This window comes from Mus caroli, unplaced genomic scaffold, assembly GCF_978045245.1.
Source record: "Mus caroli unplaced genomic scaffold, Mus_caroli_1 scaffold_13, whole genome shotgun sequence".
NCBI lineage: Eukaryota > Metazoa > Chordata > Mammalia > Rodentia > Muridae > Mus > Mus caroli.
This window is the reverse complement of record NW_028227268.1, coordinates 14,975,962-14,990,456: the sequence shown is the minus strand read 5'-3', so window position 1 is coordinate 14,990,456 and position 14,495 is coordinate 14,975,962.

Below are 14,495 nucleotides of genomic sequence, written 5' to 3'. Positions count from 1 at the left end.
CAAGACAGGGTTTCTCTGTATGTATAGCCCTGGCTGTCCTGGAAGTCACTTTGTAGACCAGGCTGGCCTTGAACTCAGAAATCCGCCTGTCTCTGCCTCCCAAGTGCTGGGATCAGAGGTGTGTGCCACCATGCCCGGCTTCACTACTGCTTTTAAGTGTAGCTCCTGGAGAGATCTGATGCCCTCTTCTGGCCTCTGCAGGCACATACACACACACAGACACACACAGACACACACACACACACACAGCTTATATTCCCATGAATACATATACACATAAACTTTTGAAAAATCTCCTTCTCCTCCGTAGTCACCTGCTCATGGGGAATTCTCTGTGACACTGTGGCTATGTGTTGAGCGGTGACATGGAAGCAAAACAGCTTGGAGTTGCACCTTTCTGTGCTTCTCGGGGACATGTTCAGGCTTGTTTTTTCATACACGGGCTCTTGGAGAAGGGAGTAGTCACTTCATGGCTAAGTGAAATACATACTTGGTTTGGGATAAATGGCACAGTCGCAGGAATACCAGACTTTCAAGCTGTTAGGATCCAGAAAAAGAGCAGTCTGCAAGCAAAGCGAGCAAAGCTTCCTCCCCTAAATGCATCCAGACATTCCTTTTTGAGACCTGCAGCAGGCTCTGTACTACCTCTCAACACATAGCTGTGTGTGTGGAATGTGGGGTATACTAAGTAGTGAGTGGGGTCCAGTCCTCAGAGTTCCTTGTTCTGTGCTGTGTTCCTGCTGACTACTGTGGTTCCACATTAGGAGGCCTAAGATCACTCTGAAGATGGAACCAATCAGCATATAGAGATGGGATTTAAAAAAAAAAAAAAAAAAGGCCAGGCAGTGGTGGCATACACCTTTAATCCCAGCACTTGGCAGGCAGAGGCAGGTGGATTTGTTTTGGTTTTCCAAGACAGGGTTTCTCTGTGTAGCCCTGCCTCTGCCTCCCCAGTGCTGGGATTAAAGGCATGCACAACCATGCCCGGCTGCAGGTAGATTTCTGAGTTCGAGGTCAGCCTGGTCTACAAAGTGAGTTCCTGGACAGCCAAGGCTAACAGGGCTACACAGAAAAAACCCTGTATCAAAAAAAAAAAAAAAAAGGAACAAGTTCTAGGACCGCTAGGGGTACACAAATAAAACCCATGTGGGGTAAGGGTGGGGAAAGATGTTGAGAGCAGCCAGATGACTCGATGCAGAGGCAGAGGTAGACATCTCTGTTCTAAAGAGGGAGTGCCAGAAAAACCAGGGCTACACAGAGAAAACCAGTCCCCCCAAAAAAACAAAAACCATGGGTTGGGGAGATGACTCGGCAGTTAAGAGCACTGACTGCTCTTCCAGTGGTCCTGAGTTCAATTCCCAGCAACCACATGGTGGTTCATGACCTTCTGTAATGAGATCTGCTGCCCTCTTCTGGACATGCAGCTGTATATGCAGATAGAACAGTCATATCTTAGATAAATAGATCTTTTAAAAAATTTAGCCCGGCAGTGGTGGCACACACCTTTAATCCAGGTGTTCAAGGCCAGCCTAGTCTACAGACTGAGTTCCAGGACAGTCAGGGCTACACAGAGAAACCCTGTCTCAAAAAACCAAAATAGGGCTGGTGAGATGGCTCAGTGGGTAAGAGCACCCGACTGCTCTTCCAAAGGTCCGAAGTTCAAATCCCAGCAACCACATGGTGGCTCACAACCACCCGTAATGAGATCTGATGCCCTCTTCTGTTACGTCTGAAGACAGACAGCTACAGTGTACTTACATATAATAAATAAATCTTTAAAAAAAAAAAAAAAAAAAAACCAGCCGGGGGTGGTGGCGCACGCCTTTAATCCCAGCACTGGGGAGGCAGAGGCAGGCGGATTTCTGAGTTCGAGGCCAGCCTGGTCTACAAAGTGAGTTCCAGGACAGCCAGGGCTATACAGAGAAACCCTGTCTCGAAAAACCAAAAATAAATAAATAAATAAATAAATAAATAATAATAACAAAAGAGAAAAGCTGTAATCTCTAATGCTTTATTTCTCAGTACTGCTAATATAAAGTCAGGCAGAGCTCTGTGACATCCAAGTCACATAATGAAACTGTGACTTTCAAAAAAAATTGATAAATATAAAATGTTGACCAGGTAGACTAATTGAACCACTATTCATTATTTATTTATTTACTTTTTTTTTTTTTTTTTGGTTTTTTTTTTTCAAGACAGAGTTTCTCTGTAGCCCTGGCTGTCTTGGAACTCACTCTGTAGACCAGGGTGGCCTCGAACTCAGAAATCATCCTGCCTCTGCTTCCCAAGTGCTGGAATTAAAGGCATGCGCCACCACTGTCCGGCTTGGGTTTTTTTTTTTTTTTGGTTTTTTTTTTTTTTGGTTTTTTTCGAGACAGGGTTTCTCTGTATAGCCCTGGCTGTCCTGGAACTCACTCTGTAGACCAGGCTGGCCTTGAACTCAGAAATCCGCCTCCCTCTGCCTCCCAAGTGCTGGAATTAAAGGTGTGCACCACCACAACCCGGCTGTTGTTATTTTAAATTGTGTTTACATATGGTATGTTCCTGTGATCCCCATAGGAGCCCAGAGGCATCAGACCCTCCTGGGTCTGAAGAGACAGTTGTCAGCCACCCAACTAGGGTGCTAGGGGTCAAACTCAGTCCCTCTGCCAGAGCAGCAGGTACTCTTGTTAACCACTGAGGCATTTCAGTGCTGAGTTGGACCATTATAGTCGAAAATATTGGGGGGGGGGGAAGGGACGGGGGAGGGGGAGTGGGGGGGGAGACACCTCAAGTGGAACCACCTGCATTTCAGAACCAGAACGAAGAGGAAGTGGGTTGGAGGACTGGCTCAGTGGTAGAGTGCTTGCCCAGGATCAAAACAAAAGCAGAGACAAAGAAGAGGAAGAAGGCTGGGGATGCAGCTCAGTTGGTAATCAGCCTGCCCAGCATGCTGTGGATTCAGTCCCAGCACCACCTGACGCAGGCCTGGTGCAGAGGCACACACCTGTAATCCCAGCACCCAGGAGATGGAGGCAGAAGGATCTGGAAGTTCAAAGCCACTTTCAGTTATACAGCAAGTTTGACACTCGTCTGGATTACAGGAGACTCTATCTTGAGAAGACAAAAACAAAATTTACCAATCCCAAATCCTTCATTGGTGTTCTGGGCCACTGACCTGGGCTCCCTTTGTGCACTCCTTTCCCTCTGCCTGTCATGGCCTCCACTGGGACCTCCATCCTGCTTCTAGATCTCTGGGTCCCCTTGTCCACTCTCAGGACTGCTTCAGTCACCACATAACATGCTCACGGATCCTGAACCAACATCGCTCATGGCTCCTCCTGATTTGTTTACTTACTTTTCTGTCAAAGGGATTAAAAAAGGTTCCCTGATTCAAACCACCATACCCAGCCCCTTCTGTTCTCTGAGCTGCCCGCCAGTGCCTGTCTACGTGAGGGATATAGTTTGGCTTCATCTGAGAACATTTTAGCCTCTACAGATTGTACAGTATCAGGCAGGGCATGACTTGTGACACAGTGGCTTTCTCATCCCTGTTTTGCTAAGGACTTTCTCAGTTGGATGCCAGGTCCTGAGTTAGTCCCTGGTGAACCAAGTGGATGGATCACCTCCCAGGGAGGCTGTACAAGAGTAAAGGGGGCTGGTGAGATGGCTCAGTGGGTAAGAGCACCCGACTGCTCTTCCGAAGGTCCAGAGTTCAAATCCCAGCAACCACATGGTGGCTCACAACCATCCGCAGCGAGATTTGGCGCCCTCTTCTGGAGTGTCTGAAGACAGCTACAGTGTACTTACATATAATAAATAAATAAATCTTTAAAAAAAAAAAAAAGAGTAAAGGTTTAAGAGTGACCCTGAGGGGCTGGAGAGATGGCTCAGAACTGACTGTTCTTCCAAAGATCCTGAGTTCAAATCCTACAACCACATGGTGGCTCACAACCATCCGTAAAGAGACCTGACGCCCTCTTCTGGTGTGTCTGAAGACAGCTACAGTGTACTTAGATATAATAATAAATAAGGGCTGGTGAGATGGCTAAGTGGGTAAGAGCACCCGACTGCTCTTCCAAAGGTCAGGAGTTCAAATCCCAGCAACCACATGGTGGCTCACAACCATCTGTAACGAGATCTGACTCCCTCTTCTGGAGTGTCTGAAGACAGCTACAGTGTACTTACATATAATCAATAAATAAATCTTAAAAATAAATAAATAAATAAATAAATCTGTAGGTTAGGTCCACTGGAGTGAGCAGAGGTCCTGAATTCAAAATCCCAGCAACCACATGATGGCTCACAATCATCTGTGTACTCATATACATTAAATAAATAAATAAATCTTCAAAAACAAACAAAAAAACCCAAGAGTGACCTTGAACATCAAGTGCAGGTGTGTGTGTGTGTGTGTGTGTGTGTGTGTGTGTGCCAGCTTTTTACTTGTATGCTAAGAATCAAACTGAGGTCCTATCTCTGTGCTAACTTTGTCCACCGAGCTACCTACCCAATCACAAACACAGACATTTGACAAATATTTGGAAGCTCTCAAGGCCTTTGCAGAAGGCTGTGTGAACAGGTGGGGGCAGTGAAGCAGTGAGATTTGGGTACAAGGTTAACGTGGCCTCATCTAAACCCCGGGCTGGAGAGGCCCAGGGTCTCTTGTGGCTTATTTACATAGCCAAGATGACAGCAAATACCTAATTTTGTCTAATACTTTGTGTATGTGCCTCTACCAAACACCTTTATAATCTAAGAGCTACCTAGAATTGCTTCAAGATTTTTGTCAGACATGGTGACCTTATGTGTGGAGTCAGAACTCTAGACGCTGAGCAGAAAAGTCACTGCAAGATTAAGGCTGTCCTGGGCTAGTTTTCTGTTGATTTGACATAAATTGGAATCATCAGAGAGGAGGGAACATGAGCTGAGAAAATGCCTCAGCAGCCAGGCAGTGGTGACGCACGCCTTTAATCCCAGCACTCGGGAGGCAGAGGCAGGCGGATTTCTGAGTTCGAGGCCAGCCTGGTCTACAAAGTGAGTTCCAGGACAGCCAGGGCTACACAGAGAAACCCTGTCTCGAAAAACCAAAAAAAAAAAAAAAAAAGAATACTTGGTGCTCTTCCAAAGGACTATGATTTGGGTTCACTGTCATTTATAACTCGTAGTTCTCAGGATTCTGACACCCTCTTCTTGCCTCCAAAGAGGGAGGTAGATCTCTGTGAGTTCCAGGTTAAGCCTGGTCTACAGATAAAGTTCCAGGACAACAAGGTTACACAAAAAAACCCTGTCTTGAAAAACCAAAAAAACCTGGGTGTGGTGGCACACATCTTTAATCTCAGCACTTGGGAGACAGAGGCAGGTAGATTTCTGAGTTTGAGGCCAGTCTGATCTACAGAGTGAGTTCCAGGACAGCCAGGGCTACACAGAGAAACCCTGTCTCGGAAAAAAGAAAAAAAGAAAAACCAAATAAATAAAAATAAATAAATAAATAACAACAATCAACAAGTCATGAAAGAGGAGGTGGAGCAAAAATGGTAGTGGCAGGGCTGGAGAGATGGCTCAGCTGGTTAAGAGTACTGACTGTTCTTCCAAAGGTCCTGAGTTCAAATCCCACCAACCACATGGTGGCTCCTTAATGAGATCTGATGTCTCCTTCTGAAGTGTATGAAGACAGAGACAGTGTACTCACATACATGAAATAAATAATAAAACTTAAAAAAAAAAATTATGCGGCCAGGTGTGGTGGCACACGCCTTTAATCCCAGCACTTGGGAGGCAGAGGCAGGTGGATTTCTGAGTTTGAGGCCAGCCTGGTCTACAAAGTGAGTGCCAGGACAGACCAAAAAAAAAAAAAAAAATTATGCTAGTGGCTAGCACCAGACACAAAAGGCTTCTTACATGGGATTCCATAGAGATATTCAGTTCATATGTAAGATCCAGAACTTGTGGCAACAGAAGACAGACAACTGATCATTGAAAGACAGGAGGGAGGCTGGAGAGATGGCTCAGCACTGTAAACCAGACTGACCTCAAACTCAGAGATCCACCTCTCTTGCCTCCAAGTGTTGAGATTCAAGGTATGCATATGCCACAACCAGCAACAGGCTAAAACAAACTCTCTTTTTTTTTAATGATTTTTGGGTTATTTTTTGTTTGTTTGTTTGTTTTGTTTTTCTAGACAGGGTTTCTCTGTATAGCCCTGGCTGCCCTGGAACTCACTTTGTAGACCAGGCTGGCCTCGAACTCAGAAATCCACCTGCCTCTACCTCCCAAGTGCTGGGATTAAAGGTGTGAGCCACCACACTCAGCTGTTTTTGGTTTTTTTGAGACAGGGTTTCTTTGTGTAGTCCTGACTGACCTGGAACTCACTTTGTAGACCAGGCTGGCCTAGAACTCAGAAATCTGCCTGCCTCTGCCTCCCAAGTACTGGGATTAAAGGCGTTCATCACCACTGCCTGGCTCCAGGAGAAAGTTTTAAGGAGTGTGTGTGTTTGTGTGTGTGTGTGTGCGCACGCGTGCGCTTGCATGTGTATATGCATGTATATTTATGTATGTGTCTCTGTGTATATATGTATTGCATATGATAGTATATGTGCATATCTATGAGTATATATGTGTAGAGGTCGGAGGAGGTTCCTGACCTTCCTCAATCTCTCTAACATATTTATTTATTTATTTATTTATTTACTGACTTACTTACACTTAAAAACAGGGTCAGCTGGGCATGGTGGCACATACATGGGTATGGTGGCACATGCATTTAATATCAGGAGTCTAGACACAAGGCAGGTTGATCTCTGTGAGTCTAAATAGTGAGTCCCAGGACACCCAGGCTCATATATCCTGTCTCAAACAAACAAACAAACATCACATCGTGAGACTTTGTCAAACTATGTGAGCCCTCGTTGGCCTGGAACTATGAAAGCAGACCAGGCTCGCCTCAAACTTCCAGGCAAGGCTCCCTTTGCCTCCCAAGTGCTAGGATTAAAGACGTGGCCTAGAGAGATGGCTCAGTGGTTAAGAACGCCAACTACTCTTCTGAAGGTCATGAGTTCAAATCCCAGCAACCACGTGTCGGCTCACAACCATCCATAATGAGGTCTGATGCCCTCTTGTGGTGTGTCTGAAGACAGCTACAGTGTACTTACATGTAATAAGTAAATAAATCTTTAAAGATGTATATCACCACACCTAACTCCCTCTTATTTTCTTTTTTTTTTAGATTTATTTATTTATTATATGTAAGTACACTGTAGCTGTCTTCAAACACTCCAGAAGAGGGCGCCAGATCTTGTTACGGATGGTTGTGAGCCACCATGTGGTTGCTGGGATTTGAACTCTGGACCTTCGGAAGAGCAGTCGGGTGCTCTTACCCACTGAGCCATCTCACCAGCCCCCCCTCTTATTTTCAGAGATTGCAGAGAGCCATTTGGGGTGCTGACATTGGTCAAGGACAAGGAAATGGTCTTCTGGCAGGAATCTGACACTGGCCGTGACAAGGAAGTAAGCTTCCGCAAGAATCTAGCCTTAGGCGATAATGGGGAAGTAGGGTAAGGCAGGAATTTTAATCTTAGGGTGGAACAAAAGAAGTAGGCCTCAGGAAAGATTTTGGGCTTGGACAAGGAAGTGGGCTCAAGTATTTTGGTCATTATGACAAGCCCTTTAAACAACTGACCGGGCTTTGCTTACTGTCCTGCTAGTTCCGTATTGTACTGCTCGCCCTTAATACTTGCCTGTAATTAAAATGGTATAAAAAGCGGACTGGGAAAGTTAAATTTGCCTTCAGTCTCAGAACTGACTGGGGTCACGCTGCAATGTTGTCTGAATGTCTTTTTTCTTTGTAATCCTCACTCCTGTGCTGGAGAACCTGTTAACTGACTCAGCCGGCTTGGTCAAGAGATGAAGTCTCTTCTGAACCTGGACCTTGGTCTTCTGACAAGACTGGCTGCCTAGGTGGCTCAGGGTCCTCCCGTCACTGACTCCAGCAGTCTGTGCTCAGGTTTTTATGTTGGTGCTGGGAATCGAACCCAGGTCCTCATACTTTGGTGGCGGTGGCAGACACTTCACTCCAGCTCTGTGACTTTTTTTTTTTTTTTTTTTTTTTGTTATTTCGAGGCAGGGTTTCTCTGTATAGCCCTGGCTGTCCTGGAACTCACTTTGTAGACCAGACTGGCCTCTAACTCAGAAATCTGCCTGCCTCTGCCTCCCGAGTGCTGGGATTAAAGGCTTGTGCCACCAAGTCTGGCTACTTTTTTTTTTTTTTTTAACTTTTTATTTTCTTTGAGACAAGAAGATCTCAGATATTCAAGCCGGCTTCAAGCTTGCCATGTTGCCTGCGTGTGCTTTGAACCTCTGATCTTCCTGCCTGTTTGTTTCCTGGGTGCAGTCAGGACAGGTATATGCAGCCATGGCCAACATGGTTCCTTCTGACTCAGTTTCCATCACACAGCTGCTCTTTTGGCCTTCCCTGCTTCCTGGGCACAACTGGCCAATAGCATACGAAGTCAGCCTTCCATCTTCCTAATGGGTCATTCACAAGGAGCAATAGGGGAACAGACTGTCTTTATTTCCTGCTTAACAAAAGCCACCTCCAATCATTTTGGTTGTTTCATTATCACCTGACTCATCCAAATGTCACTTTCTCAGCCAGGAAGCTGTAAAGCTAATATCTCAGGAAGCCGGGTTTTATTAAGCAGTTATTGGCATTACTAATGTGAATACTTTTTCTTTCTTTCTTTCTTTCTTTTTTTTTTTTTTTTTTGAGACAGGGTTTCTCTATGTAGCCCTGGCTGTCATGGAACTGACTCTGTAGGCCAGGCTGATCTCAAACTCAGAAATCTGCTTGTACCCACCCCCTTTTTTTAAATGTGAATACTTTTAGGTGACCAGGTAATCGTAAAATGAATGCTTTGTTTTAGGGGAGGGAAGGTGAGGAAGGAAACGGGCCATGCATGTGCCAGCTGCTGGGGACACAGGATTCTCTTCCTTTTCTTTTTTTTTTTTTTTTAAAGATTTATTTATTATATGTAAGTACACTGTAGCTGTCTTCAGACACTCCAGAAGAGGGCTCCAGGTCTCGTTATGGATGCTTGTGAGCCACCATGTGGTTGCTGGGATTTGAACTCTGGACCTTTGGAGGAGCAGTTGGGTGCTCTTACCCACTGAGCCATCTCACCAGCCACCAGCCCTCTCTTCCTTTTCTTTCTTTTTTTTTTTTTTTTTTTTTTTTTTTTTTTTTTTTTTTTTTTTTTGGTTTTTCAAGACAGGGTTTCTCTGTATAGCCCTGGCTGTCCTGGAACTCACTTTGTAGACCAGGCTGGCCTCGAACTCAGAAATCCGCCTGCCTCTGCCTCCCTAGTGCTGGGATTAAAGGTGTGCGCCACCACGCCTGGCCTCTCTTCCTTTTCTAAAACAAATAGGAAGCTGGGGGACCAGGAGGAACAGAGACTTCCTTTGCTCTGAATGCTCTGTCTGTGAGCTGAGACTGCAAGCAAGGAATCTCATTTGCCCTGCTGTGTGTATTCCACAACAGTCTACATCCAGCACACACATAACTGACACATAACACACCAAGCACACACTACACATAGAAACAGATACACACAAACCACACACCATACACATACTATGGCAGGCACACACTCCATACAGATATGCAGACATACACACAAACCACACATCACATACATACCACACCAGGTACATACTACACACAGATATATGGATATATACACACACCACACCAGGTGCATACCACACACAGATTCACAGATATACACGCAAACCACACGTCAGGCACATACTCTTCTACACTCACTACATACACACTGCATACAGAGAAGTCATATTCCCTGACCCTCCCACAGGTGTCCCACATACATACACACTATAACATACACCATGCTTGTACTACACAAACACACCACACCACACATGTATCATACCTCATACATATATCAACAAACATGCGCCGGGCGGTGGTGGTGCACGCCTTTAATCTCAGCTCTTGGGAGGCAGAGGCAGGTGAATTTCTGAGTTCGAGGCCAGCCTGGTCTACAGAGTGAGTTCCAGGACAGCCAGGACTATACAGAGAAACCCTGTCTCGAAAAAAAAAAAAACCAAAAAAAACCAAACATGCAACACACACCATACCACACACCTACCAGTACATACCCTATGTACTCAAAAAGACACACACACACATACACACCCTTCCATAGTTACACCATTTTCTTTTTTTTTTTTAAAGATTTATTTATTTATTATATGTAAGTACACTGTAGCTGTCTTCAAACTCTCCAGAAGAGGGCATCAGATTTCATTACAGATGGTTGTGAGCCACCATGTGGTTGCTGGGATTTGAACTAGGTACCTTCGAAAGAGCAGTCGGCGCTCTTAACCACTGAGCCATCTTGCCAGCCCCTGATACACCATTTTCATACCACATATTCTACATACCAGAAACATTATACATTCCTGCATAGACATACTCTACCACACACTTGCACACATCACACACACAGACTACCTACATGCAACACTCCTACCCTGTCTCCCTCCCCTCCCCTCACATACATACCACACACAGCACATATGTCATGTGTATATATCATAACATCACATACTCACACCTTATCACCCTCCTACATACATACATGCCGATGCCAGTACACACAAAGTAAATTCCCCTACAGACCAGGCATGGCCAGACTGGACCTAATGTAAAAGACACATATACCACTCAGCACACATATCACACTAGAGGAATATCCCCCAACACATACCACACCAGGCATATACCACACACAATAAATAAGATTGCCAAAGTTTAGAAACTATCTTGGAATCCCAGAGGTGAAGATCGATGGCAAGGCTGGCCTCCAGACCTGCCTCAGCCTGCTTGTCCAGATAGAATCTCTTGATGAGAGCAGAAGGCAGGAATGAACGGACGGAATTCCTCAGATATCCTGCAGCCCTTCCCCATAGCTGACCCCTCTGCTAAGGAAGGCTCTGCATGCTGGGAGGTTGCTATAGATACAGAGTAACAGCAACATGACTGCATGACTGGCTGTCCCTGCTCCTCCATCTGGCCTGCCTGCAGCCCTTCTACTGACAGTGCTAACTACATCTCTAGCCTGGAACCACTCAGGGGACATTTGGATCAGAAAGGGTGTGTCTTTTTTTTTTTTTTTTTTTTTTTGGTTTTTCGAGACAGGGTTTCTCTTTATAGCTCTGGCTGTCCTGGAGCTCACTTTGTAGACCAGGCTGGCCTCGAACTCAGAAATCCGCCTGCCTCTGCCTCCCGAGTGCTGGGATTAAAGGCGTGCGCCACCACGCCCGGCTAGGGTGTGTCTTTGTTGTTGTTGTTGTTGTTGTTTTTTAAGATTTCTTAAAAAAAGGTGGTGGAGCCGGGCGTGGTGGCGAGATCTGGCGCCCTCTTCTGGAGTGTCTGAAGACAGCTACAGTGTACTTATATATAATAAATAAATAAAAAACAAACAAACAAACAAACAAACAAAAAAACTACAAATACTCCATAATACACGCCACACAGGAAGCACAGCCCACAAATCCATACGCCACGGCCGTGTGCACGTAAGCCCCCGTATACACCCAACTTCTAGCACCGTCAACATGTGTACACCCCACACCTCAAGTGCGTCCTGCATTTTTCAGCCACCAGTAGTTTGGCAGAGTGGATGTCCTGAGTGCACACCCCGGGCCCTGAGGCTCTGTCTGCGTGTGGGAGGAGTGCAGCCCCAATTTTCCCAGATCCCACTGCCCAGCAGAGACCACAATGGACAGAGCTGCAGGAAGGGCTGGGGAGGGAGGAGAAGGGAGGCTGGAGTTACCTGATGGAACAAGACCACCTCGAGAGGTTGAGGGGGACCGGGAATCACAGTAGGTTACCTGGGGGAGCCCGTCCATGACTGGTTGACCTGTGTAGTGCTGTTAGATCTTCGAAGATTGTTGATAGCTCGGGGGCCTCCAGGTCCAGTGGCCTCCTTCAGAAGGGAAAAAAGAGCCTGCTTAGCAGAGAAGGCCTCAGACACCAGGCTAGGCCTTAGAGAAATCACTGGGAGAGTGTTCTGGGTTCCAAACAAGCTGGGAGGCTCTTGGTGGCACATGAACAGTGGGTGTGGGGGGCAGGGCCCAGCCTCTGAGAACCTAGGTGTACTGCGCAAAGTGGAGAGCCCTTCACCCCTGCAGTTGGGGAGGGCCCAGCGAGGAACTGTTCGCTCTGTCACTGTGGTCATCAACAGCTGGCCTAGTGTTCTCAGGTGGTGGATGCGATGCATCACAGGGAACAGGAGATGAAGCGGGCACAGCAGAGCACGGGCTGCCTGCAGGCCAGAAGCAGCAGCTGTGAACCTTAGCAGCAAGCTTGTCTCTCCCTTCTTTGGCCCTCTGCACTTTAAACAGCGGCACATCTGATTATCTACTCTTTTTGTTTGTTTGTTTTTCGAGACAGGGTTTCTCTGTGTAGCCTTGGCTGTCCTGGAACTCACTCTGTAGACCAGGCTGGCCTCGAACTCAGAAATCTGCCTGCCTCTGCCTCCCGAAAATCTTTTTTTTTTTTTTAAGATTTATTTATTATTATACGTAAGTACACTGTAGCTTCATTTGCACCACCCATAATGAGATTTGATGCCCCCTTCTGGAGATTTACTGCCTCTGGAGTGCTGGGATTAAAAGCATCTGACACCACCAGACCTTGTTGGTCTCACACTAGCAATGGATTTAAGGATGGTTTTGGACCCGAGGTTTTCAGGCTTCACCTGTCAGTGCTTGCCTTTGTTTGTTTGTTTGTTTGTTTGTTTCTTTTTTTTTTTTTTTTTTGGTTTTCGAGACAGGGTTTCTCTGTATAGCCCTGGCTGTCCTGGAACTCACTTTGTAGACCAGGCTGGCCTCGAACTCAGAAATCCGCCTGCCTCTGCCTCCCAAGGGCTGGGATTAAAGGCGTGAGCCACCACACCTGGCGGAATGTAGTATTTAAACCTGTGTTGTTTTGAATGTGAGGCAATGGGAGTTTAAAATAAAATTTAAGCTGACTTTTGAGTACTTCGAGGGGCTAACAGTGCTGTTAGGCTTGAGCAATGTCACACTTTCTTCCAGGTGCTGAAAGAAGTTCAGTCCCCACTTCTAAACTGTCATATCCCCCTTCCACTGGGGGACAGGCCTCATTCTTTCTCAGTCTTTTCCAGTTCAACAGCAGGATCGCCACCTTCAGGCCAATCATTAGAAGTGCAATTTCTGAAGCAGCTTGTCCAAAAAATTCAAGGTCTGTCTGTGCTCCTTGGGCTGGGAAACACCCTCTCTCCCATTCATTCTATAACCAAGGGCATCTTTGGGGATTAAAAAATCTGGGAAGGCTGGGGCTGGAGAGATGGCTCAGCAGTTAAAAGCACTGACTGCTCTTCCAGAGGTTCTGAGTTCAATTCCCAGCAACCACATGGTGGCTCACAACCATCTGTAATGGGATCTAATGCCCTCTACTGGTGCGTCTGAAGACAACTAGAGAGCATTCATATAAATAAAATAAATCTTTTAAAATAACTAAATCTTTTTTAAAAATCTGAGAAGTCTGGATGTGGTAGCACAGGCTTGCTCTACAGTGGTGGTGGTGGTGGTGGTGGTGGGGAGAAAGTGGTAGACACACGAGGTTTATGAACTGGACTAACCAGACTGGACTAACATAGCAAGGTCCTTCTCTAAGTAAGCAAATAAACAATAAATATTTTTAAAGAATCAGGGTGCTCCATCCCCCATTTTTTCCCATGGTGTTCACTCCAAGTGATCTTAAGAGACAGGTGAGTTCCTTTTGTAATCCCTATTGTGTGTTTTATTTCAGGAATAAACCACTTTTTTCTTTTTTAATTTTTTGAGATGGTGTCTTGCTATTTGCTACCCAGACTGATCTCAAAATTCTGGAGCTCAGCCTCAGGTGCGGGGATTGCTGGTATGCTGAGTATGTATATATATACATACATATATATATGTATATCTATCTATCTATCTATCTATCTATATCTACATATCTATATATATATATAGAGAGAGGAGAGTGAGTCTGGTGAACCAGAATGGCCTTGGTGAAATTACTTTATACCTAAAGATGACCTCAAACTTCTTTTTTTAATAAAAAAAAGATTTATTTATTTATTTATTACATAAAGTACACTGTCACTCATTGTATTCAGATGCACCAGTAGAGGGCAACGGATCCCATTACAGATGGTTGTGAGCCACCATGTGGTTGCTGAGAATTGAACTCAGGACCTCTGGAAGAGCAGTCAGTGATCTAACCACTGAGCCATCTCTCCAGCCTTCACCTCACTTCTAATCTTTCTGCCTTCACCTTCCAAGTGTGACTGCAGGAGTACACCACCACATCCTGTCCTTGAAGAACTGGGCTCCGTGCATGCTAAGTCAGGTTCTTTTTTTTTTTTTTTTTTTTTTGGTTTTTTGAGACAGGGTTTCTCTGTGTAGCCCTGGCTGTCCTGGAACTCACT